The 24,063-nt window shown below is 45.4% G+C and overlaps 1 protein-coding gene across 1 annotated transcript in view; it reads right to left on the reverse strand.

Moving 5' to 3' along the window:
* JAZF1 (JAZF zinc finger 1) overlaps positions 1-24,063 on the reverse strand; it is a 689,301-nt gene that overhangs the window by 590,659 nt on the left and 74,579 nt on the right. The window lies entirely within an intron of this gene.

A 24,063-nucleotide genomic window follows, 5' to 3' on the forward strand; every position in this document is an offset into this window, starting at 1 on the left:
CTTGTGTACAGGAAGACCTCCGCTACTGCGTCCCGTGGTCTTTGACACAGTGTGTCTGTTTTGACTGCTGTGTGGCTGTTTGCTGCTGCCAGGGGGGCAGGCTCACTCAAAAATAGGCTTTCAACGGCTCTGTGAGTGCCACTCATTATGAACCTGAAGTGGGTGCCTCATCACCCTGAACATACGCTTACTGTAAGAAGAGGGCTGAAGTAGGGTGCCATGTTCCCAAGACAGCACAGCCCTTGGGAATTGGCTAAACTCTGTGTTAAGTTTTGTCTCCAGCGGATACGCCCCTCACAGTCAACAATGGTAGGCGAGCTACAGGGAACAGCTCAGCCCTATGAACAGTGCTAGCTGCTACTGAAAGGCAAGGCATACCCTTGTGAATCATACATCACTCCTGCTAACGAGCAAGCACCTCGGGCCGAGCACATCTCCATAAGTCGACAGAAGGAGTGCACATCCAGACAATGCACGCTTGCACCCGTGAAATTTAGTAAGGATCTAAAAACCTGGTTTTTCCCCTTGGACGAGTGGACTGGTGCCCCTTAAAAGATGGGTTTGCTTTGGTTTTCAGATTTTTGACAATATTGAGAGTTCATGCCATTAGCGCCAAGATTACAATTTTTGGGTAATAGCGCCCTCTATAAAACTATATAACATAACATGGTGCAAGACAGAGGGACCACATACAACGCTGCTGCATTCCCGAAGCCACCTCTCCCCTTCAACACGAGGAAGAAACAGAACATTGGGGTACCCTGCGCTGTCTGGATTGAGATATTTGATGATTTCATTGATGCCCTTGCAGAGGGGGAATGACAAAAAAATCATTAAGTACCTCAAAACCTCGCAGGTGAGTGAGTGAAAGAAGTCCTAAAGAAGCTACATGGGGAAGAAGCGGCATCGTACCAAAAGGTCAAGGACGCTGTGGCCAAGAAGTTTGATTTGGCGCCAAACATCAACTGTGAAAGTTACATCTTTAACAAAGCACAACAACAAGTAGGAGAAAGCATGGACAAGTTGGTAGTGAGACTGGAAACGCTTATAAAACACTGCAAGTTTTGTGACTTTAACAACGAGGAAGCCACGTGCCTTAGGGTAATTGATGGCTGCCAGTCGGATTCATTTAGGAGGTGCAAGCTAAGGGACACGCTCAGCGGCGATGGGATGTTCCTGGCTGCGAGACCGCAGGAAAGAGTGAAATGACAAGTGGCGGCAATAGTGGTGGGATCCAGCCACAGTGAGACAGCACTAGCTGTGAGGAGCAGGCGACACCCCTGCTGGGAGATTTGCATGTCACTATTGACCAAAGCAAGGAAATCAGGATATTGATGTGGATTGTTGTTCCCGTATGAAAAACAAGGGCCCTGCACAAGTGGAAGTGTTGTGTTTTGCGTCTGCAACAAAGTTGGAGCATGAAAGACAAAAGAGGATCCACTGACAGCCTGAAAAAGTCACACCACAGCCCCAATAGTAAAAAAAAGCCATCATGTCCAGCATGCTGAGTCGACTCACAATACACAATCCCATTTGTCAAACAGTGAGTCATCAGTAACCCTGTTAAGGTGAGTGTGAGAAAGAAGGGTATTTGCCGATGATGGAGATCGATCACACTGGCCAGAGAGAGGAGGAAGAAGCACTGCAAAATGAGATGCTCGAAAGCTGAGAGCAAATGTCCCACTGTACAAATGCTGTTAAGTGGTTGTCGGGTGCCCTTCTTCATTGACAGCGGTGAATCTATGAACATAATGCAGCTGGACAAATTCAAAGAACTCCAGCCTCCTCCCATACATATGCCATTGAGCATAAGAGTATACATGTGGGTGCCTCCAAACCAATGTGGAGCCAGGGGCCCTTCAAGGCAAAGGTGTAGCACAAGGCATAGTCACTTCAGACAACAATTCATGTGCTGCCAGGAAGTGCGTCCAGTGCATGTCTGCTCAGTTTCACAACCGAAGCTGAAATGGGGCTGACATCCGTCACCTACTACATATGCATGGAGCCCGCCCGGGATTGCTCACAATTTTCCATCAATGTTTCATGGCCAGGGATTACTAGACAGACCCCCCAGGATATAGCGGCATGGATTAGCAAATTTAGCGGCACAAAAATGGAAATTTAGCGGCACAAATATGGAAATTTAGCGGCAATTTTGCGGCATTTTATGTGGCCATTTTTCCTAGAACAAACACAGATATCTTAGTTTTTTTAGTTATTTAACAACATGAAGCTATGTTTATTTGGTTTATTTACAATATGGTGCGGTGGGTGAAGGCTCACAGCTACGGTAGGTTTCATGTCTGGCTGCCGCTAGCGTTTCCATGAGCATTAAATGACATCACTCGGGTCGGAGGCTAAAGATAGCTCGCCATTCACGAAACGAGAGGCTACGTGTGTGTCTGGCCGTCACGTGTGGATCAATCCCTCCCCCCTCAGTCCCCACCCGTCTCCCACGATGCCCAGAAGTGCAGTCCCTGAGGGAGGTGCAAGTCTGCGGGACAGCAGTCTCCAGCTGATCGAAGTTAGAATAGGCGACAGGTGGCACGTGGTCTCGATGTTGCCCCTCCTTACTTTCTAGGCATTATTGTTTCAGACAGCATTGCGTTCTTTACTGCGGAAAACTGCTCTATTTGGTAGAAAAAACATTTTCCAGTGTTACTTTATAGAACCAACACGCAGGGGCGGCTGGTGACATTTGAAAGTGGTGTGGCGTAAACTAATTTGCATATTGCACCGCAGCGAGCGAGCCCGAACCACCTTGCAACCATCCATACATCATTCATGCATCCACCCATCCATCCACCCACCCATCCTGCATCCATACATCATTCATTCATGCATCCACCCATCCATCCATCATGCATCCAACCATCATGCATGCATCCATCCATACATCATTCATGCATCCACCCATCCATCCACCCACCCATCCTGCATCCATACATCATTCATTCATGCATCCACCCATCCATCCTGCATCCATACATCATTCATTCATGCATCCATCCACCCATCATGCATCCACCCATCATGCATGCATCCATCCATACATCATTCATGCATCGACCCATCCATCCACCCATCCTGCATCCATACATCATTCATTCATGCATCCACCCATCCATCCACCCACCCAGCATCCATACATCATTCATTCATTCACCCACCCATCCATCCACCCACCCATCCTGCATCCATACATCATTCATTCATGCATCCGCCCAGTCTCCACTGCATTTCTATTATATCCAAACGGTGCCTGGATAAGCTTGGGAACATGGCAGCCGAAATGTTTCTTTCTTTTTGAAATAGATCTATTTTTGTCTGTATGTGTGTGCACATTAATTCTAATTTAATAGACAGCATTGAAGCTTTCAAAATAAAATACCTCTCTTAACACAACAGTTGCGCAGCAGCTCATGCCTCGAAATATCTTTGTGGAAGATATGTTGGCAAAACAGCACGTGCCGTTACAACAAGGCAGGTAAAACAACCAAATGATTCAAAACCCTGTGTAGGCAGATGGTTTTGTAGGGCAGTTTAGAATTCAAACTGCTGCAACTTCCAAAACATCACAAGAGGCTGTGGACGCCTGAAGAAAATATCCGGGAACCTAACGTGTGGTTCTTTTTTTGCTCAATTGCTGCTGATCAAGGCTCCGATTTTCAACAGGCTCTTTCTGAGAAAAAAAAAAGAGACTGTGAGAGCTGTACACGCATTGTTCTGCTTGATCGCCTTTCACAGATTGGCCAGGAGGAAGCAGATATTGGACGGCAGCACGGAATGACGTGTGTGCGCGCACAGCCAGTAAATGAAGATTTATGTGTTTTGCTGTCTCCCAGTAGAAACTTTTACAATATCGCGGCCACAAATGTAAATATCGCGGCAATCGCGCTAGTCCCGCGATTTCGCGATTTTTTCGTGAATCGCGAAATCGCGATAAGCTGGAGGGTCTGACTAGAGGGTATCAAGGTGCAGATCCACATCAATGAGGACATCCGCTCAGTGGCTCAAAGACACCAGAGAGTTGCTTTTGATCTGCAGAAAACAGCTGAACAGAAAATAGCTAACTTACTAAAGACTGACATAATTGAACACTTCAGGGGGCCAATTCCATGGATCTCCCCAATAGCAGTAGTGCCAAAAAAGGGCATAAAAGGAGACATGAGCATTTGCTTTGACATGCGCCAACCAAATAAAGCTATTGAATGAGAAAGACACCCAGTACCTCACATTGCCGACATGATAAGACAACTAAATGGTATGCTCAAAACTTGACCTGAACAAGGGATATCATCAACTAGAACTAGAAGAGACACCACGTTCTCAACACATATAAGTCTGTTAAGGTACAAATGGCTGAGTTTTAGCATCTCTTTGGCTGCTGGAATTTTCCAGGATTTCATCAGGCAAGTCATTAAGCCAGTACCCGATATCATCAACTATTGAGACGACATATTGATATTTGGGACCACCAGACGAGAACATGGTAAAGTGCACCTAAAGGTGTGTCAATTGCTCAAGAATGCTGGCTTGACTTAGAATGGCAGCAAATAATAACTGAAACCCAAGCTAAAGTTCTTGGTCCACATCTTCTCGAAAAAGGAGATGATACCAGATCTAGACAAGGTGAAAGTGCTAGCGGTAACTAATCCTGCCCGAGATATAAGCATTCTGCGATCTTTTCTAGGCATGGTCAGCTACTATGCCCAATATATACGCAACTAGCAACAATCAGTGCAGCGCTGTGAGACTTAACAAAACAAAATACCAATTTTATATGATCCACAGCCTGTGAAAAACGCTTTCAGGAGATTAAAACAGCGATTGAAAAAACAACTGTCATGGCATACTTTAAGCCTAAGCTGTAGACAGAAGTCACCTTGGATGCTAGCCCAGTAGGGCTGGGGGCCATTCTTGAACAGCATAGCAGACATCCAAACGCTCAAAGACATATTTGTGGCGTATGACAGTTGTAGTTTGACTAATACAGAATGGGTATTCTCGCAACACGAAAAGGAAAGTTTGGCAGTCGTGTGGGCCTGTGAGCACTTACATGTATTTTGATATGGCAAGCGATTCACACTCACAAAGGATCATCAAGTACTCTTGACCATTTTTGACAACCCCACCACCAAGAGGGCCTTCAGGATTGAACGTTGGGTACTGAGTTTGCAGGAGTATGACTATGACATCGTCCACGGACAGAGAAAAGAGCACAACCTGGCTGACCACCTGTCACAAGACCCTTTACAACTGACAACATCAAAAATAGAGGTTAGGAAAGAATACCTCAACTTCATCCTCCACTCCAGCACCCTGCCAGCCCGGTCAGTACACCAATTTACTATGGCCATCCGCCTGGATGAGGCCATGGCTACGGTTGAACAACTGCTCTATACTCACCAGGGGAAACAAACTACAAAAAGAACAAGCATTTACAATGCAATGGTTTTGCCTTTGTTAAAGTTAGAGCTATTGGCATTGCTCTTGACATTATTTTTATTTATGTTTTTTTTTAACATAAATAAATGGCATTGTCATTTACAATGCCACTAGCTTTATCTCTCGCAAATGACACACACAAACACACACAGAGCTAACAGGGATTGGTGGGAGGGGGGCGTACTTCTTGCTTGCTTTAGGGCTGTTACTTCGGGGACGCAGTGCACGCTCTTGCCTGCTGCCTGCTGCCACCGGGACACGACAACAGGCAGGGAGAGGACAGGCTGGGAGAGGGCAGGGAGGGGACAGGCTGGGAGAGGGGAGGGAGGGGACAGGCTGGGAGAGGGCAGGTTGGGAGAGGGCAGGCTGGAAGTGGACAAGCTGGGAGAGGACAGGCTGGGAAAGGTCATGGAGGGGACAGGCTGGAAGTGGACTGGCTGGAAGAGGACATGCTGGGAAAGGGCAGGGAGGGGACAGGCTGGGAGAGGGCAGGCTGGGAGTGGACAGGCTGGGAAAGGGCAGGGAGGGGACAGGCTGGGAGAGGGCAGGCTGGGAGTGGGCAGGCCGCGAGAGGACAGGCTGCGAGAGGGCAGGCTGCGAGAGGGCAGGCTGCGAGAGGGCAGGCTGGGAGAGGGCAGGCTGGGAGAGGGCAGGCTGGGAGAGGGCAGGCTGGGAGAGGGCAGGCTGGGAGAGGGCAGGCTGGGTGACGGCAGGCTGGGAGAGGACAGGCTGGGAAGCAGAGAGGGTCTTACCTGAGAAGTCTGCCAGCGCGGAGCTCTCCGGGGCGCAGAGCAGCAGCAGGGCCCAGCAGAGGAAGTTCAGAAGAGCAAGCAGACGAGCACAGAATTCGGGGCAAGCAAGCAGGGCAAGGGAAGCAAGCAGGGACGGGGAAGCAAGCAGGGACGGAGAAGTGGCAGAAAAAGCAAGCAGAGAGATCAAGAAATCTGGGACAGGGCAGGATTAGAGGCATGCAGGCAGCAACCTAGCAAGCAAGCAGGGTCAGGGAGGTTCAGAGAAAGAAAGCAAGCAAAGACAGAGCAAGGAATCTGGGACAAGCAAGCAGGAACAAGTGAAACAATGAGGGTCAGAGGGAATCAGCGAAAGAAAAGAGGGACAGGGGAGGCTCACAGGACTCAAGCAACGGACAGAGGAAGTCAGAAAAGCAGGCTGGGACAGGGCACAGAATTTGGGGCAAGCATGCAGGCACCAAAGATTTGTTAAAGAGTAGATACAACATGAATCAGGCAAGAGCCAGGCAGCACAGCTTCCATCCAGGACACCGGTAGCATCTGATCTCCTGGACTGGAACCCGTGGGAAGAAAAGTAGGAACATTCTAAGCCTCGCTTTGCCACGCTCTAATACATTAAAGTAACAATACAACATTGACCAAGAATTCTTAGCGAACAAAGTACAGACATGCCCTTGGCCATCATAAAAACACACTGCACCAAGTGCAGACCTCAGCAGGGTCATTGCACTCCTACAATAAATAAAATGAAAATCAATTATGAGGCATCATAAAACCACATAAGGCTGAATGCAAACCCGAACTCAATCATCGCAAACTCACAATAATCCAGGCACAGACAGATCTGACCCTAACCATTGCGAGTAAGCAATAACCAAAGTACAAAAACCAGCCTGGACGTCATAATAACACAACAGAACAAGTGCAGACATGAGCCTTGGTCACAGCATTGCCACACAATGCAGATCAGAGCTTGATCATAAAAGAAACCAAATTACAACACCAAGTTACGATCTGGTAAAAATCTGCTCATATCCCATAACAAGTTACATATAGATGAGAGGCCGATAACATCGCGTCCAAATTTAAGGAAACCAAGAACATGGCTGTGCAATGCTTCGAAAACAAATGCTAAATCAAAGAAACCAAATTACAACACCATGTTACGATCTGGTAAAAATCTGCTCATATCCCATAACAAGTTACATATAGATGAGAGGCCGATAACATCGCGTCCAAATTTAAGGAAACCAAGAACATGGCTGTGCAATGCTTCGAAAACAAATGCTAAATCAAAACTGTATTATCTTTCTCTATAGCATTTCAAATATTCGACATGCTGTTACATGTTTATCCATTTTAGGTTTTGCTGAAACTCTCACTTAAAGGGCCCCCCATCATTTTAAACTACAGAGCTCTCGCGTTTTTTGGGTCCAAGCATGAGTAGCTCACCGAGTGCAAGATTTCGTTTTCTCTCGCCTCCCTCCTCTCGGGGTCTCTCTCTCTCTTGCTCTCTCTCTCCTGCCCAGCACTTTAACAGCGTTACAGGAGAGGCGACCTGTGACCGGCGACCGGTGAGACTACGTCACGACACCCCATCTTCTCCTGTCTCGCGCTTCTGCCACCCCTTCTCTTTCGTGTTCTCCCCCATGCCTTCCTTGCCCCTTCTCCCCTTCACGAATATCCCACATTATCCCTGGCATCTCTTTACGGTTCCCCCTCACATTTTCCCTGTACTCTGCCATTTTCTTTCCAATGTCCTCTCCCGAATGCACTGCCCCCATCTCTCTGCCCCATACCACGTCCCCTGTCCCCACACTAGCACCATTAAAACTAGTCCTGCACTCCGCTGCCCGTCTCAACATCAGTACAAGGAAATTTGACTGTATCTCTTCTGTCCTGATAGCACTAACAATGGCTGCACACATATGTAAATGCAAGACCTAGCTTGACAAGTGCAATGGAATTACATATGGATATTGCAGACTAAGTAGCACAATTATGCTAAGTGAAGGAAGGAAAGATCTACTGGGGAAATCATCCGTAGTCTTGAACACATACAAGAAAAGATTCACAGGTGAAAATAGACAGGTACCAACTCAGAGTCAGGGTCCTGTCTGGAGCACTCTTTATGCAGCCATGTTAGTGCAGGTAAGAGCAGTGGGGCGGGGTGGGGTTGGGGGAATTCGACAGATGACCACGAGGTGTGGGCCACAGGGCAATCTTCTACAATATCTCAGTGGCGGCCACTGTGCTCATCTGCCATTTGAGAGACGACTTAAGAGGGAGATGTTGTGCCACAAAGAAGGGACAATGGCATTTCCTGTTGACTTATAGTACCCTGACGAGGTGTTGAAGCGCTTTTCAACGAGTCTCAAGCTACTCCGGAACCCAAAAGGATTAGTAGTGGATTGGTATAGGGAACTATGACAGAGAGAGTGAAGAGATAGGATACTATGAGAGAGAGAATGAAGAGATAGGATAATGTATCCTATCTCTTCACTCTCTCTCTCATAGTTCCCTATACCAATCCACCACTAATCTTTTTGGGTTCCAGAGTAGCTTGATACTCGCTGAAAAGCGCTTCAACACCTCGTCAGGGTACTATAAGTCAACAGACAAATGCCATTGTGGTGTAGGGTGATGGCAGGACAGAGTAAAGCTTTTGAGAGAGTATTTCTTTTCCTTAAACAATAGTATTAATATAATATATAGATACTTGATTACATAGTAAGGGAATATATGTGTAAAAAATATAATATATTGAGATTTGTTTGGTTTTTTTGTGGAGTAGTGAGGAAATATTGATGTAGTGGTTTTCTGTGCAAGATTTGTATGTGCAGTACTGCTGATGAGTGGTGGTTGAATAGTACGGGGTAGTGATGTGTTTACGGGAAGAGTATGTTGGTGTGAAGAATATTCTGAGAGGGAGCACATATTTTAATCTAAACTTAACACGAGGGAGCCTTACCCTAAAGTAAGGGATTTGGTTTTGCAACATGCTTTATGCAGTGGGTTTTAAAGAAGTTATGTGCCTTCGCCAGAAACGTTTTCTCTTAAATCATTATGTGTGGGTCTCACACTAAAATACCATTCCCTGGGGCCATTGACATTGAGAGTTTTGTGACATTGAATTCGGACCCTGCTGAGTGTTTTCATTAAGATACATTTGGCCGTGATCGGAGGCTCGGCTCGCATTTAGAAAATTGACACTTTTTGCTAACAACGCGCAGCATGCTGATTGGGCGCCAAATGATTCCCACTTGAGACCTATACAAATTTTTTGCAGACTGGATTTCTTTATCCATAGCATTCCTGATCTGTGCAGCTTCTTTCTGATATAATTTCAAGCCTGGCAGTCGCCCTCCTCCCCCGCTGCAGTTCTGCATTGTTGAGTGATGAAGTAACTGCGGGATTGGGGGTTGAGGGGGGTGGCAGGGGGTAGTGCTGGGTTTAGAGGAAGAGGGGCTGTGCGTCCTGGCAGCCTTCCAGTTCTCCGCTGGAATCTTAATTTAAGTCCGTTCGGTTAAATCCCCGGTCCCCATGAGGCCGGGGTTGGCAGAGGGCGTTGCTTGGAGAGGGAAGCTTGTCTGAGGAGAAATCCGTGGCGCAGTTAGAACGCTGAATAATGTCCACGTCAGAAGACCCGGCTACAGGATTCTCACTCTGGGAGGGCCCTGAAAACATCTAGGAGGGCCATGAAAATGAGTGGGGGAAGCTGGCAAAAATCAACAAAGGCTTACGAGATACAAGGAGGGGGGGGAGAGCGGGAGGGGGGCGGGAACGGCCACGGGAGAGCGGGAGGGGGGCGGGAACGGCCACACACTGACGGGAGAGCGGGAGGGGGGCGGGAACGGCCACACACTGACGGGGGGCGGGAAACGAACCAACAGCGGGAGGGGGGACAGGAAAGGGAAGACTCACCTGGACTTCCTCGGCCGGCGGTCGGCCGCAACGAGCCCGAAAAAACGCCCCGCCCACCGAGTGAACACGTCTACATGACGTGAGCAGAAAGGGAAAAATTCTCGGGAACGCCCCCGAATCTGGTCCGGCCTTTGACGGACAGATCCGGCTCCCAATGGCTAGCCTCCATTTATGGAGCTAGCCAATGGGAGGAGGGGGCGGATACCCGACCCCACATAGAGAGATATCGAGATATCATTAGATTTTTCTAGCGCATGCGTACTTCGTACGCATTGCGTAGGCAAAACCTAAAAAGGGGACGATGACCTGCAAAAGTTTTACAACATTTATGATGAACTTGCAGTGGCTCAAGTAGGAATCCTATTGAGAGAAAAAAGAATTGTGCTTCCCAAAAGTCTCAAACTAAAAGGCTAATGAGCTGGCTTATAAAGGACATTGGGGAACAGCAGCCACCACACAAGCTCTAAGTGAAAGGGTATGGTTCCCAAAAATGGATCAGATGGTGGAGGACGAACTAAAGGCATATCACAGTGCCATTATTTGTCAATCAAGACAACACACTATCCACTTACAATGTCCAATCTCCCCAAGAAAGTGTGTGAAAGAGTACCCATTGACCTTTTTGGACTCCCACAAATGGCAAGTACCGGCTGGTACTCATGGATGAATACTCGAGATTCCCACTCGTCTGAAGTGTTTCATCCACTAGACATGGAAAAGTGATAAGAGCCCTGGATGATATATTTGCAATGGGGAAATACCGACATCCTCAAGTCAGATCATAGCCCTCCTTTCAACAGCAAGAATTTCACACAATTCTTGACCCTAGTGGCCATTGAACATCAACGCATCGCCCCACTGTGGCAAATGGTGTAGTTGAACGTTTCATGGGTAGCCTCAAAAGAACAGTACAGAGAGCATCTGCGGAGGGAATTAAGCTGGACCAAGCTCCTTGCAAGGTTCTGTGGGCTTACCGCACAACGCGCCACTCAACGACTGGTGAAAGTCCTGTCACCATCATATTTGGTCAACTAGCTCGTACAAAAAGTCCCCAGTGGACATCAACTCGGCATATAGTCATCACAAAGATCAGAACATCAGACGCTACCAGGAAAGAAAGGATACAAACGTATGCAAGGACAGTGCTATTAACAAAGGAGATTGGATGATGGTCAGACAAAGACGAAAAGTCTGACAGTCCATTTGTCATCAGCCCCTTACAAGTGGTTGAGAGGAAATGGAACATGATCAGTGCAACAAGACAAGGGACGTCTCACAATTCAAGCACATAATACCAACCACATTGACTTCAGAAATGATCAGGAGTCAGGTATTGGAGCTTCTACAAACCACTGATTGTGAAGGGTAGCCCGTGGGAAGGAGAGGAGCAGGGCTGCAGCCAATGGTCACTACAAGATCTGGACAACAGGTGCGTCCACCCTGCCGACTGTATGAAGAGCTGTAAGACGCTGGCCTAACAGGAAGTTGACATTTAAATTGGGGGTGTGGGTGCACGGTCGGGCACTGGGACCCGAGCAAGGCAAATACATTGCAGTATGGGAGGGAATCGCCGTATATGAAAGGCGGGGGAAGGAGGAACAAGGGGAAGTGATGCGACGCGGAGAGGGGGGTTTATAAGAGACCAGATAAAATAACAAGGGGCATTGTTGTTTGACTAAATCCCAGGAAAAGACACATGTTCTGTGTGAAAGTACAGTGCGACACAAAGCAAGTATGTTTAAATAGTAATGTGTGCAATTGAAAATGAGTCCTTTAATGTGCACAATTAGGCTAAAAAAGGGAAAAGTACAATGGGCCATGCAGGAAACACATGACAGAACCCTTGTTTAAAAAATTACAGACAATACTGAAAATAAACGAGACTTCCTTGATTTAATGCAGCTACAACCTTCCATAACAGTACAATTTCAACACTATCCTGCTACAACTTTATCTAAGGACAAAACAGAAACTAACCATACTAATAACCAGAATATAATGAGGGAAGATAACAAGGAAACAGCATTAATTGTACCCAGCACAATCTTGTTGTAGGGCCAAATAAGAACAGTGCAATTTTAACATCTTTAAAAATAATCCCCGGAGAAAATATTGCAATTTCACAGGCACACGGATAGTGAGTTGGCACAATAAGAACTTGTGGGAAAAAACCAGCACAGCATCATGAAACAGCGAATATAGCGAATGAAAAAAACATTGAGAACACAGCTTTGAAAAATTTACCAGAAAATCCAGACTGAAAAAACGGAGAAAACTTAAGATGATCTAAATTCCTATCAAGTAACAGCATCAATGCAGAAAATGATAATTAGACTATTCCCAGTTTTTGAGGGAATTGATCAACGAAAAGACCAACAACCCAAAAATGAAACAAAACATATTACAGAAGTGATTACCCTAAACACTGCTATCCTATCAAGAACTCTGGAAATCAAACAATGATAATCTAGATATCCACAAGCCACCTCCATTGTCATGTCAACCAACAGAAAAATAAATACAACTGAGCACGCTTAGTAATGAACTCGAATTGAATGAAAATGCTATTTTCAGGAGATCACAAAAGGCATCTAGCGGAGGGGAGGGGACTGGGGGAGAGACGGAGACAAGTACATCGACAGAGGGACTGGTGATCTGTGAGGCTGCCACATTCGACTAAGTGACCTGATGGCATAGTAGAACTAACACAGAGTGAGTACCATGCTGTCTGACCGGACCTCGAACCTTGATCGGAAGAGATAGTCGGTGAAGCCTATACCCCTGACCAGGGTCGGATTGGGATTGAAAATCGGCCCGGGCACACAAAAAAAAAATCGGCCCCCATTTGCATAATGCCTTTCCTCAAATCACTGCTTCAGTGTAATTGCATTAAAAAGAAGGAGGGGGGCTTAAAAAATGCAAGCATTAGTTTACACTAGTGAAACACACCTGAAAACAAGTGAGGTCACTTCTACTGAGGCCCCCTTCCCCGCTCAGTATGTGCATACATTAATGGGCGTCCAGCGAGACAAAGGGAGTGATACCTCTGCCTGTTGCTAAACCGGGGGTGGGGGACCGGCGGTGTTGGTGGCGGGGAGTGGTAATGAACGCCCATCTGCCTGCAGAAAGGCCACTCAGCCACGCACTGGACCGCTGGCTGTATTCCGAAAATAGAGACACCGCCCAAATCGGCCCCAGACTGCTCAAAAAAGCAGCCTACAGCAGGAACTCAGACACCGGCCCCTCGGGCATTGCCCGAAAGCCCTCGTTACCAATCCGAGGCTGCCCCTGACAATTACTGCTACCGCACAATGGACACATTGCGGTTGCCACTTCGAGTGTCCGTGGCTTTCCTGCCTTCAAATAATTTGTACTGGGCTCAGCCCTATCTGAGGTGTCATGGGATTGGAATAGCCATGTGGAAGAGACGCATTTGACAGACGAACATTATTATATGGCAATGAGCAAAATCTGGTGACTGCAATAGGCAAATCTAATAAGATTTATGAAGGCTGTAAATACTAATAAAACCGGACTTACATGATCATATTCTCTCTATATAATGTTTTAATAATAATTAGTCATGTACAATTTTTTAACTATTGTGATGACTTTAAATTAACTTGAACAATAATACATTACTTGCCTACTCACCTTATATGACTTGCAGAAGTCAGCAGACCACCATCTCTGTGACTGATTTTAAAGGAGGGTTTAAACATAAAAACACTCCTTTTCTTTAAAGGAAATTGGTCTGCTTAAAAAACGTATTTTTGTTTTTAAAGTTTCACTGAGAGTTAGCAGGGGTTCCCTGGAACAACACCTACTCCTGGTGAAGCCTTTACAAAAATGCACAAACATGTAGAGGTTCCAAAGCTCACTCCTTCGTCTTAGCGACCCAACTTGGGAGTCAGAAAATGTTCAATGATTTGTGACTGAACTACGCTCGTAATTAACAGTGGTCAAGGAAGGGAAAAAAAAGATATGGTTCTGCAGCTTACACAACGGCGTGCACCTAATTTTTATCTCTCTTAAAGTCTTTTTCAACTCTGCAGGCGGTGCTGTAAGGTCAAAGCTATGTACATTAAGTTTAATTGTGCACCACTTTGTCATCGCATCAGCGTACAATAGCTGTCCGTTTCCCCTGCTGCTGTCATTACAGGTATAAATCATCATGCGCAATAAAGGACATGAACAATAACAACGTTCATTTCATTGAACATTAAAGGAATTTGTATCCATTTGCTTTAACACAGAAAAAACAAAATACCATCTAATTTCTGGTGATAAATCAGTTTTTGGGGAAACTATTTATTTTGATGTATTTACCTGACACGCTGATATACCTATCTTTCTACCAGTCCTTTGTGACTGCTGCAACCAAAAGGCTGCAGCAAAATGTGCACAAAAAGCAGATGTGCAATCCTGGACGTGGGAAAATTACGTTGGAGCAGCAGCGGCTCCTCCGCTGAGGCGGAGGAGCGTCGTCCCACACAAAAACTAAAATGATAATTACATAACTTTATTAACACTTTATTTTTACAGCACTGGCCCAGTTTTTTTTAAGGGGTGGGGACGGGCTGGGCTGTCAGCCAGCAGGGAGAGGAGTGGTATTTGCACTTAAGTGCGCATGACGATTTGGCAAGCCGTGTCGGGCTGGCCAAACCATCATGCACACCTTTCATGCTCTCCACCCAAGCTGCATAACAGCCTGGGCGGAGAACATGCCCAGGCCTCCACTCCCGCTCCGAGCGTCGAACCACAGCGCTCAGAACAGTCACAATGCTCCTATGAGCAGCATCGTGATTGGCTGGGACAGAAGTGGAGCCTGGGTGCTTCCTGCTGCAGTCTTAGACAAAGAACGAAGGAGAGGCGGCGGTCAGGTAAGTGCTGTGGTTTTTTCGTTTTTTTTTAACCCCGCCTCTGCCTGCCTCCCTCCCCCACCAACCCCCCATCATCACGGCCCCATAGAAGCTGCCACTGTGTTGGATGCATACATGAATGCATGCAGACGTCGTCACCGTGTCTGAATCACATATGAACACAACCTGTAACACCATCCACCCCTCTATTAGCTGTCATAAGGAGACAGTGTACTTTCTGCACTTGTAAATGGAGAACACCTCTTCTATCAAAAGCGCTTTAACGCTAGTCTGATCCAGGCTAGCTTTAAAGCATCTTAGGACCGGTTTCTGGCTATCAGCCTTCATCAGCCAGGATAGCTTGATTCCAGTGGCATGGAGAGCACGGGACTCACGTCTGAGCATACCCGTCCCACTCGGGGTAACAAATGCAAAAACAGCAATTGATGGACGGAATGTTGCACAATGGCAAAACATTCACCCCCAGTCACAGATCTGGGTTTAATCAATCGTTATTTTGCTAACTCGGGTGGCTTGGTGAGCAAAATAACGATGGATCTGAACTGGGGCGGCTTGGTGAGCAAAATAACGATGGATTAAACCCAGTTCTATGACTGGGGGTGAATGTTTTGCAATTGTGCAACATTCCGTCCATCATCTTGTTTGTTTTGCTGTTCACCCTATGTGGGAAGGGTATGCTCAGACGTGGGTCCCGTGCTCACTACGCTCACTACGCCACTGGAGTCAAGTTATCCTGGCTGAAGACGTCTGATAGCCAGAAACCGGTACTAGGATGCTTGATTCCGGTCCAGGGAAGACATGGCTTGGCAGTTCGGGCTGGACTGTTCCCATGAGGCACAGGGCCAAGACTGCTTTGCATATGGCCATGTCTGAACTGGGGTGGCTTGGTGAGCAAAATAACGATGGATTAAACCCAGATCTATGACTGGGGGTGAATGTTTTGCCATTGTGCAACATTCCGTCCATCATCTTGTTTGTTTTGCTGTCCTTGATACCACAGCACATTCCACTCTTGACTGATCACCCATTTCTTGCACTCACCCAATATTCACCACTTAGCAGCACCTAAACTCAAGTGCATCTCCTCCAGGTTTCGATCCCTCAACTCTGTAAAACCCATCCAACTGACCTAGAGCTATCCTTCTCCCATATCCACTGCTTTGTAAGTAATTCCTTAAATCCTCTTTTCTTGAATTCAACATCCCAGACACCGACATAAATCCTATTCCCAACCATTATCTCATGGCAAAATTACTGTATACATATGTTTTCACTGAAAAAAATTCAAGGTTACAGGCATGTTATTGTTAGGCTCAGATTTTACTTGTACAAAACCAGTGAAATTCAGCAGTTATAGTTACCCGAGCTAACTATAACTTACGTCTCCCGCAATGCACTGCTTTGACCTCATATATTGCATCACTCATGACATGGTCAGTGACATCACTGATGACATCTCAAATGAAGAGTGATTTATCGGTGAAATTTGAACTCTAGTTAAAAGGGTCAGTGCACTGAATCTTTTTCCTGTGATTTTAACAGGGATTCTTCTTCAAATGATTGGCCTGTTATTTTGACCTTTATGTTGTGAGTTGCCTTTATCCCAATCCCTCTTTCTTGTCCAGATCGTGGGTGCTTGAGACCTTTAAATAAAAACCTAATTCAAGAAAACAACATCTTCCATGCTGTCCAATTGTGGAGACTGCTGAACATTTTACAAAGGTCTACATTGTATATTAAGTCGAGACACTAATCTACGTGACCCGGACCTGTCAGACGAGTCATCCCAGAGTGAAGTCAATAACCGAGCCCCTTTGCACTGTAGAAACTTCTCTCTCTCTCTCCCAAATCCCCCATTTCCCTAGGGATTAACCGCTGGCACCTGTGGTAATACTCAAGAGTGTTGGGGGTTGGTCGACGGTTGATTGGGTGGACTGTTCTCTCCCACAGATCCTGGGATTCAGGTGAGTGTACTCTGAGAGTGTGCCCAAAGGTAATCCGATACTTGACCCAAAGAGAACTCTTGGCAGTTAGCTGACTTCACAGTGAATGGTGTAGTGCACAGTTACATGACTATTTAGGCCCATGACGTAATAATTACCCAGTGCAAATAACAATAGTGCTGGAGCACCTATCTGTTGTGATCTGCATCTGATTATGACTTGAAATATTAGATATAGGAAATAATGCAAACATCCTGTTTGTGCATGCACCTGCTTTGCCTGTGTGATTACCCCTTGTACCATATTTTGAAAGGGGATTATCACCATGAGAAACTGCCGTTTGCATTTAGCTTTTAATCGGAACTTGTGTTAAAACAGGTATAAATGCTCTTTCACTCATTTTAGAACATACTCATGGGTCTACAGCAAACTGTTGGGGCGTAATTAAGATTTTTGTTTTGAGTTTTATATAACGCAAACTAGACCCAAGACATCGGGTATCAGAGCGCTTTACATGAGCACCAGTTTGGATACAGAAGAGCAGATTCATTTTTGCTAGGCACAGGGAGATTAAGTTATTTTCCCAGAATCACAGGATGTTGAGCGTCGTTACCGAGATTGACCCTTTATTTGGTGAAAACCGTGAACTAATGATGCTGCAGTGTGCAGCACTTACTGGTCTATACCTCTCTGTTTCACATCATGGAATGTATAATAGCAAGGTAATACCACTCGTGTTCACCAGTTCTGGGCTACCACACTCAGAAAATTACATTTCCACTGCACAAAATCCAGCAGATACTACTCTGAAAAAATCTGTGCATCGAAAAATTTATGAAATATATGCACTACTTGAAAACGTCCACTTACACTGAAAGTAAGATTACCAGGAGGATATCAGTATTTTTCAACAATTACATAAAGAAATACATTCTAGAATGTTATTCTATTTATCTGTCTTTCTTTACGAATCTAGATGCCAATAATGTATCATTATAAACCCTTGTGAGTTGAGTCATCCTTAGTCTTGCCCTATATGGGTTAACAAGTTTTACAAAAACAGCATTTTTAAAAGAGATTGGAGATGAATCCACTCTTTTGACAAATTATTAATATACATATCTCAAGTCATTTGACTCTCCATTTTGTGTGACATTTCCCCAGAAGACAAGTAAAACTTGAACTAATTCTGACCTTTATTTAAATTATTGCTGGTGACACTTTAACAGATAATTTTAAAAAAACAAGCATTGGCAATACGATAGGATTCGCATTTATGCAAGACCTATTGCATTGAAAACGGGAGTGCGGGTGGCCGCGAGCAGGCAGGAGCATGACCGGGAGTGCACGGGGGGGGGGGGGGGGATTTGGGGGGGCAAGAAGTCATGGACTTCAGGAGAGGAGTAGGAAGGACAGGAAGAAAGTAGTCTGTGCAGTGAAGGGGCCAGTTGCCATGGAAGGATACAAATGACTGACATGTCTGTCATGGGGAGGGACTAACAAGCTTAAAACCAATTGGAAGGCAGCATTTAAAACCTAAGCCAGTGAAGAAGATGGGCCGGAGAGTGGGTGGAGCTTCCACACTATAATGTATACTGCATGCCTCGCAAAGCGATGGCATCGCATTCGCACTGCAACACTTAGCGAGACCTAAACAAGGATGGATCTGCCCCATTTGCCACATAATCTGCAGATGTTAACAAAAATTAATTGTTTCTAACTCAAATGGTTCAAAAGTTACTAAACATGCAGCAATTCGTGTTATTGTGCAGTAGAAGGTCTTCTGCAAAGGTAATTGGTCACCTCAGTGGCCAATGAAACTTGAGGGGCCCCCCCTGCAAAGTACACGGAGGGGGTCCCCCTCTCCAGCCCACCACCTACCACTTTTGCTGAGGGAGCCCTCGAGAGCTCAGCCACCCCCCCCAATCCCACCCACACCACGGGGGCTGAGGGGCTTACGTTACGTCACTGGGTAACTTTTCTGTTGCTTACTGCTGTTACATTTGGATGTTAAACTGGTACTTAGGAGGTGCAAACTGTTCCCAGACAGGGTTAACAAGTGTAAAAATGACAAAATAATGAACTAATCATATCAGAAAATATTATGCATTATGCATCATAGTTTTCCCGTTCTTGCCTCATAATTTAGTCAACACTTCTGCATAATTTGGCTCTCCCCTGACGCATAATTCCAGTGGCTCTGTGTAAAAACAGAAATAGGTGTCACAACAGAGCCCTCTTACCTTACGGAAATATACAGCTACTTAGATGCGCACTAATCCATTTACACAGGATTTAAAAAAAAAAAGGTAAAAATAAACAGACATTAGCTGCACCGCCCCATCTCAGCATAAACTTTCAATATTTCAGAAACAACCCTTAACTCTCCCTCGAATGCTCAACATCAAACTTGACAGATTCCTCTTGACTAGAAAGAAAGGAATGCATGTCTCCTGCCTGTGCTTAGTGTATAGCTTTCAGCGCTGCACGATAAAAGTAAAGGCCCTGGCAGCTTGAAAAGAATATGTCATTTTATCATATCGGATTAAAACCAAAATAATTTTTCAAGGCAGTGCTAACCATCTTCGGAGCTTCCTTGTTAGTGTAATATCACCTAATTATGGCGCCGAGCCAGTGGTGGGGAGCGAGATGTTTTGCAAAAGCTCCATAAACAGCTTTGATCTGGTAATGCCGATAAATACTATGATGTAGATTACACCTTTAATTAGAACACTGGAATCTTGAGACCTCCATAGAAGGCAATGAAGGGTCTCAGGGCTTATAATGGCTGATGCATTCCAATATTTGTATGTCTGTTTCTCCATTTTTAATTTAGAGCATTCTACCCTCATTGTGTGGAATGTTCTATATAGCACTACCATATCTGGCTCGGACCTATAACTCGGGTTCAGGGCCTTTAACAACTAGTGTAGCCCTTAGCAGCAGGCTACAGGGATACAGTAAGTACCAGAGTAGCAACCTTTGTGTTCTCAGTACCATTCTGCTGCCCCAACCCAGGTTATAACGTGTGTGAACTGAGCCACCATTGTAGCTGGTATGGCAACAGGGGTGTAGCTTGGTCAGTAAGATTGGGGTGGTGTGAGCTTTAGATTTTCCAACAATCACCGTGGCATATCATGTTAAATAAAATTATACAACTCTCAGACTGTATTAGTGGGGCCTAAGGGGGCAGTAGAAAGGGAGAAAAAATACAGATTGGTAAGATAACTAAAAGAAAACACAATATTTTGTAAAGTAACCAACATTTTTGAGGACTTTTCAAACTAGAGAGTGTGTGTGTGCATTTTTGCCTGTGTGTATGTAAAATTCTTTTGAGAAATCCGAATGACATCATTCTACCCGACTGAAAGCACCTGTACCGAACTATGTTTCAGAATATCCATATATTAGGGGTTGTCACACCCCAAACACCCCTATGAAGCTATGCCCCTGAATGGGAAATGTGTCCAAGCAACAAAGTAAGGATGCCAAACCGCAAGTGTGGCCTCTACTCTTGTACTATGACTCACCTACATCTACATGTCTCTCCCCTCAGCTCCCTGTTATCAATTAAGGGTCTTTCAAGTGGGTGAAAGCTGTGGAGCATGGGAAGGTGGGATGCTGTCGGTGGATGGAGTTCAGGGTTAAGACTACAGTAGTCAATCCATCTGAGCAACCTATTCTAACCCCAGTTTGGCCTCCATTTTCCACTACATGTGACAACATTATAGAGTATGAACGTCTTATAGGATGGTGGCAGTAAGGGCCATAAGGGCCATCCTAAATCTTAAAGACATACCTGCAGAGACTGATCATCCCAAGTATGTGTGTGCTCTGGAGTTGGCTTCCAGTCAGTGAGCTTTTGCAAACATGTTTGGCAGAGCAGCGGCTTCCCTCTGTATATAACATCAATGGGAACAAGCTTTTATACTTTTCCATAGGAAATGAAGCTGCCCTGCTTTTGAGGTCGTTGGTACACAAGGTTATCCTCAGCTAGAATAGAATTTTGAAATTCAGGATTGAATCCTATTGGCAATGAATGCCTAGGAAGGTTGCCTAGAGCATTTCCTGGTGGTGGCAACATGGCTAGGGGAACCCCAGGAATCTTTTGTCAGATACAATTAGAACTTCTGAGCGTTTTCGATATATGCAGTTATGAAGTCACTTTACTTCCCTTCCACAAATGATCTCATAGGTCACACAGAATTATGGGAGAGAAGAATCATGTATGTTTTCAAGGTGCTGTGGCTACAGCATACTCATCTGTTGGTCCCAGGTAATAACAACTAAAATACTGCCTTTGCATGTAATTTGTAATAGGTAACTAGTAGCAGTGTTTCAATGCGAATTCAGCGGGTACTAAAAAGTGTTCAGATCCCACTGTACTTGGGGTCGCCCACAGGAATAAAATATCGAAATAGTGTCTCACTTCTTCTCTCTCGTCTTCCTTAAACAAAGTAAAATTCTAACATAGAGCATTTCTGTGGGCCCCACTGGCGGCTGGCATTATTCGCAGTGGCGGGCGGGTGCCGGTGGAAGCGAATGGGGTGGGGAAGGGAAAACGGAAAATGTTTATATAAAAGAAACACTTACCTTGCCGCGCCGCTCCAGCGTCTCTGCTCCTGCTCTCCTCATCACACTGAGGCACAGGAAGCACAGAAAAGGCTCACCCTGACCAATCACAATGCTGTAATGTGATTGTGAACTGTGATTGGTAAGCACCCACGCTCCCCTGACCAATCACAGCGCTGCAATGCAGCGTTGATTGTTTTTGAGCGTTCTGGTTTGACGCTCAACCAGGGAATGGGGGCCTGGACTTGTTCTCCACACAAGTTACAACGCAACTTTTACAACGCAGTACTTTTACCACGCAACTTTTACAACGCAAGTCGTTACAACGACTTGCGCTGGGGGGCGCTCTAGGATAGGGAATAGTTAATTTACTATCCAAATCCTTTCCTACTATCCACGGGGACTGGAGTTGGAATAGTAAATTAAACTATTCACTATCCAGCACCCCCCCAACGCAAGTCGCTGTAACGACTTGCGTTGTGAAAGTTACGTGGTAAAGGCATGTGTTGTAAAAGCATGCGTGGTAATGACATACACCCGTTATAATGCAGCCTGCATGGCGAAGGGGGAAAGTGTGCATGACTGGTTTGGGCCGCCCGAGAGGGCTGACCAAAAAGTAATCGCGCACTTAAGAGTGGGCAAACCACTCCCCCTCTGCCCTGCTCCGCGCACCCGCCCCAAGGCAGCAGGAAACATAAAATTATAATAACTCCAAGTTATTATCATTTCAAGTTTCCTTTACTTTGCAGTACACTGCTTAAAAGCAGTGGGGCGACACTCCTCTGCCATAGCGGAGGAGCCGCCTCTGGTGGGCCCCAATCACAGCCAAATTACTTTACCAAACATCGATGTGAATACCTTTCCATCCTCGGGGGTGTATAATGTATGGAACTCAATTGATATATGTGCAGAGGCAGCTATGTATCCGGTAACAAAAGCAAAGCCCCTCCCAGTACTATGAACGATGAGAGCTTCCTTTCTGGCAGCACGGCCACTAGGTTCACAATTTACAAGGTAATACAATATACGCAAAAGTCTCCAGAAGAAAGACTTAAAATTCACAAATAGGTGCAAGGGGCGGGAGATCAAAAATAGTTGAAAAGGTTCTGAAGACTTTTTTCTTTCAAACCAAGCATCTGCCACAGGGTCAGAATACACACAGTAATGTTTGCTGAAGGTATGCATGCATGACAATGTGGGATGAATCCACCGCATAAAAAGGGCAATCATGTCCAAAAGTCTCGAATGATCTGGCCCTATGATGATAAAATGAGGTAACCTTCGCCTCTAGAGAGGTGCAGTTAACTGGGACAAGATGACAAGTGGCCCATCCTCAAGATGTAAGGCAGACATTTTGTATGCGTAAACTGACGATGATTAGGGCTTTGGTTTGAAAATGCAATGCCCAGATTTTAATAGGGTGTTTTGATGCATATATAAAACATAGAATACCTGCAATATCCTGCAGAGAAAGGAAAAGAAGGCCAGAAACCCATGATGGCAAATGCTTTGTAATGAACGAACCTTTTCTTAATCTGAGAAGTAACATCCTTCACGGTCGTATTAAATACATTCATAGCATGTAAATGAAAGAATGTCATTTCTCTCTAGGCTTTCCGATCAAGACATTAGGATCTGGGTCTCATGGGTCTCTCAAGAGTGAACGTCGACAACACGCCAAGCCTCTCATAAGATGCTCATCACCGCTCTTGAAACTTCTACTCTCAAAGAAACGAGCGGTCATTTCCATCCCAGAGCAAACAGGCATTTTGAATCTGCAAAGAATTGCAGAGGTTTTCACTTGAGGAAGTAATAGGCCACTTTCCTTCTAGAAAATGATGAATCTTTAGCATTAAACTTCTGCCTTTAGCTGGTGTCCCTTAAATTGGCTGGGGCATTTTTTTCTTTAAAGATGTCATCCAGTGAATCACATCATGGAGAATGTATTGGTCCCCTGGAACACTGTCCATTCCCACCAAGGCCGCCTGTCACCATTCACAAGGAAGGTGTCCCATAGAGGCATCCTTCTTTTTATGAATGAGTTACCACCCCATGACATGTGTGATAACATGAGATAAAAGCAGTAAGGAGAGTTTTTCAGAAGGATTTTGCTATGCTTTTATTCTTTGGGGGATATATATATATATACACTGTGTCTTCTGGGGGTTTCATTGTTGGACGTTGCATGACATCCAAATCAGTATTTTATTAAGGCGGGTCTTCAGTGTGAGGCATAATCTCTTTGGTACATCTACGACTTGTGGATTTGCTCTGCCTATGATTTTGTGAATCCCCAGCTTTGTGGCTGCAAAAGCACATCATACAAAGTGCCTCGCAGTCAATCTCACACTTTGCGCTTTCAACTGTAGATTATAGCAGAGACAAACAAAGTTTGCTTCCTAATACAAGCTCAATTGACAGTGTACTGTCACACAAACAGTGAATAAAACTAAAGATGGTAAGACTGTCTGACCTTGAAGACGCCTGAGAAGGGATGCACTTAGGTACTCAGTCAGCCATTATGCAGTTAATGTGTTCTATCAT

The sequence above is a fragment of the Lissotriton helveticus genome, chromosome 10, assembly GCF_964261635.1.
Source record: "Lissotriton helveticus chromosome 10, aLisHel1.1, whole genome shotgun sequence".
In the NCBI taxonomy this organism is placed as follows: Eukaryota; Metazoa; Chordata; class Amphibia; order Caudata; family Salamandridae; genus Lissotriton; species Lissotriton helveticus.